The 4851-nt window shown below is 40.4% G+C and overlaps 1 non-coding gene across 1 annotated transcript; it reads right to left on the reverse strand.

Moving 5' to 3' along the window:
* Window positions 1-2799: 2799 nt before the first annotated feature.
* On the reverse strand, window positions 2800-2872 carry TRNAG-CCC (transfer RNA glycine (anticodon CCC)). Its single transcript has one exon. It is a non-coding gene; the product is annotated as a tRNA-Gly (tRNA).
* Between the last annotated feature and the right edge of the window lie 1979 nt (window positions 2873-4851).

Here is a 4851-nt window from a genome sequence, read left to right on the forward strand (position 1 = left end):
CCAAGGAGTAAGTGTCTTTTAATTTCCTGGCTGCAATCACCATCTGAAGTGATTTTGGAGCCCAGAAAAATAAAGTCTGACACTGTTTCCACTGTTTCCCCATCTATTTCCCCTGAAATGATGGAACTGGATGCCATGATCTTTGTTTTCTGAATGTTGAGCTTTAAGGCAACTTTTTCACTCTCCACTTTCACTTTCATCAAGAGGCTTTTTAGTTCCTCTTCACTTTCTGCCATAAGGGTGGTGTCATCTGCATATCTGAGGTTATTGATATTTCTCCTGGCAATCTCGATTCCAGCTTGTGCTTCTTCCAGTCCAGCATTTCTCATGATGTACTCTGCATATAAGTTAAATAGGCAGGGTGACAATATACAGCCTTGACGTACTCCTTTTCCTGTTTGGAACCAGTCTGTTGTTCCATGTCCAGTTCTAACTGTTGCTTCCTGACCTGCATACAAATTTCTCAAGAGGCAGGTCAGGTGGTCTGGTATTCCCATCTCTTTCAGAATTGTCCACAGTTTATTGTGATCCACACAGTCAAAGGCTTTGGCATAGTCAATAAAGCAGAAATAGATGTTTTTCTGGAACTCTCTTGCTTTTTTGATGATCCAGCAGATGTTGGCAATTTGATCTCTGGTTCCTCTGCCTTTTCTAAAACCAGCTTGAACATCAGGAAGTTCACGGTTCACATATTGCTGAAGCCTGGCTTGGAGAATTTTGAGCATTACTTTACTAGTGTGTGAGATGTGTGCAATTGTGCGGTAGTTTGAGCATTCTTTGGTGTTGCCTTTCTTTGGGATTGGAATGAAAACTGACCTTTTCCAGTCCTGTGGCCACTTCTGAGTTTTCCAAATTTCCTGGCATATTGAGTGCAACACTTTCACAGCATCATCTTTCAGGATTTGAAATAGCTCAACTGGAATTCCATCACCTCCACTAGCTTTGTTCATAGTGATGCTTCCTAAGGCCCACCTGACTTCACATTCCAGGATGTCTGGCTCTAGGTCAGTGATCACACCATCGTGATTATCTGGGACGTGAAGATCTTTTTTGTACAGCTCTTCCATGTATTCTTGCCATCTCTCCTTAGTATCTTCTGCTTCTATTAGGTCCATACCATTTCTGTCCTTTATCGAGCCCATCTTTGCATGAAATGTTCCCTTGGTATCTCTGATTTTCTTGAAGAGATCTCTAGTCTTTCCCATTCTGTTGTTTTCCTCTATTTCTTTGCATTGATCGCTGAAGAAGGCTTTCTTATCTCTTCTTGCTATTCTTTGGAACTCTGCATTCAGATGCTTATATCTTTCCTTTTCTCCTTTGCTTTTCGCTTCTCTTCTTTTCACAGCTATTTGTAAGGCCTCCCCAGACAGCCATTTTGCTTTTTTGCATTTCTTTTCCATGGGGATGGTCTTGATCCCTGTCTCCTGTACAATGTCACGAACCTCATTCCACAGTTCATCAGGCACTCTATCTATCAGATCTAGGCCCTTAAATCTATTTCTCACTTCCACTGTATAATCATAAGGGATTTGATTTAGGTCATACCTGAATGGTCTAGTGGTTTTCCCTACTTTCTTCAATTTAAGTCTGAATTTAGCAATAAGGAGTTCATGATCTGAGCCACAGTCAGCTCCTGGTCTTGTTTTTGCTGACTGTATAGAGCTTCTCCATCTTTGGCTGCAAAGAATATAATCAATCTGATTTCCGTGTTGACCATCTGGTAGTGTCCATGTATAGAGTCTGCTAAGAAAGCAGATAATGGAGCTCTCACCTATCTGGGAATCAGGATAGGGGTTTACAGTGGAAAATATACTTAAACTGAGAGTTTCATAATGGGAGTTTTCTATGTCGGGTATGGGCAGAGGATTGGAGGGAAGAATGAGAATGTGAAATACCCAGGTAAGAATTTTGAGTCTTATACTAACAGCAGTTGAAAGAAATTGAAATGCTTAAACATGAGCAGATTTGGGTTTTAAAATGATATCTTTAGTAAACTAATTGATGGAGACAAATTGCTTTTAAGGAAGCTTATATTGTTATAGCAAGTGAGGACTAATGGGGCCATGGGAATAGAGTGGAGTACAGTGTCAGATGTTTAACTGTCTGGTTGGGATGTGGACATGAAGAAGGAGTATCAGAAATGATTCCTGATAAACTGTGTGGGTAGGTGGTGGGACCATCCCCAAAGAGAGGAATCCCTAGGATGGGAGAAAGAGTGCACATCCGGTTTGCAACATGTTAAGATGGAGGTGCTTCTGCCACAACTGGATGAAGATGGAGAGTTAAGAGTTAGGCATACAGGTCTTCTACCCGTGGCCGAGGGAGGTGCAATGGCTAAAACAGGCCAGAGAATGAATGACGTGGTTAGAAAATGGGGAGGAAGAAGAAAGGGGAGAAACAAAGGGGACGAACTACACTTCAAGGTGAAATAGAAGAGACAACGGGGTTCTGAGGGAGCATTCAGAGCCTTAGGGAGACAAGCAGAAAAACTGGTGTCATGCTAGCACCATGAACAGGATGCTTCTGTTCTTTTTTTTTTTTTTTAAATTTAAATTTATTTATTTTAATTAGAGGCTAATTACTTTACAATATTGTATTGGTTTTGCCATACATCAACATGAATCCACCACGGGTGTACACATGTTCCCCATCCTGAACCCCCCTCCCACCTCCCTCCCCATACCATCCCTCTGGGTCTTATTTACTTATTTATTTGACTGCCCTGAGTCTTAGTTGCAGCACATGAGGTCTTTTAGTTGCATTATGCAGAATTTTGTAGTTGTAGCATGTGGGATCTAGTTCCCTGACTGGGTATTGAACCCAGGCCCCCTGCATTGGGAGTGCAGCATCTTAGCCACTGGAGCACCAGGGAAGTCCTGAGGATGCTTTTGGAAGGGATGCATTTAATGATGCCAGGAGCTCAGGAAGGTTGGGAGCAGAAGAGTTTCCGTGGGTTTTAGTGGTTGGAGATCGTGATGACATGAGTGAAAGCTGTTTGGTGAAAGGCTTGTTGGGAAGTGAAAACATGCTGAAAGTTCAGACACAGAGTGTAGTTTAAAGGGAGAGGGAAAGGGGAGCATTTTCTGGGGATTGGAGTCAAAATGAACTCTGGGTCAAAATGAACTCAAAGGAGGTTTTCTTTCTTTTTGTCCAGATGAAGGAGACTTGGTCTTGATCAAAACCTAATAGAAAAGTTCTATGCTCAAAAGTCAGCTGTGTTCTAATATTAATACTGTCTTATTCATGTGGAGAGTACTGGTCCTACTAAATGCTACATTAATGTTACCTGGTCCCTAATTATGAATGCAGAAAATGAGTTGAAATAGTTAAATAATAGCACATACTTTTGAGTAAAAAAATATATATTTATTTTTCTTTCAAATTCCAATTCTGCATTCATATATCCATTCACTATTCAGCAAATATTTATTGAGCAGGTACTGTATGACAGACTGTGAGAGAAGCTTAAATACAGAGGTAACCAAGATCTTCTTGTTAAGAAGAAAGAATGTAATTAGGCTAAAGTAAATAATTTATATATTATCAAAATTAATATAATACTTTTATTATAAGATTATAAAAATAAGTAAACAATGTCATTTTAAGTACAGGACAATAAATCAGGGTAAAGATGTTGAGAGAGACAAATGACAGGGGTGGAAGCAATTGACAAGGAGTAGCCACACTTGGCCAAATACATAATCTATTTTTTACCATTGCTTCTGACTGAGACCCAAAATAACACGTTCAAACATAACCTCATGGGAACCTTAAATGAATGAATACATGCATGCATGAAAATAGACTTGTGGGCTTTTGGCATTTGAAATATGTCAGAATATTTGCAGTCTTCCTTTCCTCCCCAACCTGGTTTTGTTTTATTCATTTTGCATAAAAGTTTGCCTCTTGCTTTGGATTTAAATCTCTTGATAGGTAAGGATGCCCCAGAGGTGGCTTCTGGCTTGATTGTGCAGCTTCTACAAGGCAAGTAGTGAAATTTCTCCAGGAAGATGATTGGACCCTGAAATTGTGGAACAGCCCTAGAAATCTCAACAAAATGCAGAGGGGGCACATGACCTCTATAAATTTGGAGTAGGAATGCAGATCATGCGTCTAAGCTCAGTGTTTCTGATTCTGTACATAAAGCAAAGTGGATTCTCCTGGAACTAGGCTCAAGGATGGATGTGTGCTTAATGGTGAAATTATTCAGTTAAGTAATGAATAGTAATGTGGTGGATAAGTGAAATGCTGGAGGGGCAGTCTTCCATAGCTGGTACAAGATTTCCTTATGCTTCATGAAAGATGGTGGTTAGCGGTAAATATACTGTTAAAGGACAGAAATGGTATGGACCTAACAGAAGCAGAAGATAGTAAGAAGAGATGGCAAGAATACACAGAAGAACTGTACAAAAAGGATCTTCATGACCCAGATAATCACGAAGGTGTGATCACTCACACTCACCTAGAGCCAGACATCCTGGAATGTGAAGTCAGGTGGGCCTTAGGAAGCATCACTATGAACAAAGCTAGTGGAGGTGATGGAATTCCAGTTAAGCTATTTCAAATCCTGAAAGATGATGCTGTGAAAGTGCTGCACTCAATATGTCAGCAAATTTGGAGAACTCAGAAGTGGCCACAGGACTGGAAAAGGTCAGTTTTTATTCCAATCCCAAAGAAAGGTAATGCCAAAGAATGCTCAAACAACTGCACAATTGCACACATCTCACACACTAGTAAAGTAATGCTCAAAATTCTCCAAGCCAGGCTTCAGCAATATGTGAACCATAAACTTCCTGATGTTCAAGCTGGTTTTCGAAAAGGCAGAGGAACCAGAGATCAAATTGCCAGCAT

The sequence above is a fragment of the Bos indicus genome, chromosome X (assembly GCF_029378745.1).
Source record: "Bos indicus isolate NIAB-ARS_2022 breed Sahiwal x Tharparkar chromosome X, NIAB-ARS_B.indTharparkar_mat_pri_1.0, whole genome shotgun sequence".
Taxonomy (NCBI): domain Eukaryota; kingdom Metazoa; phylum Chordata; class Mammalia; order Artiodactyla; family Bovidae; genus Bos; species Bos indicus.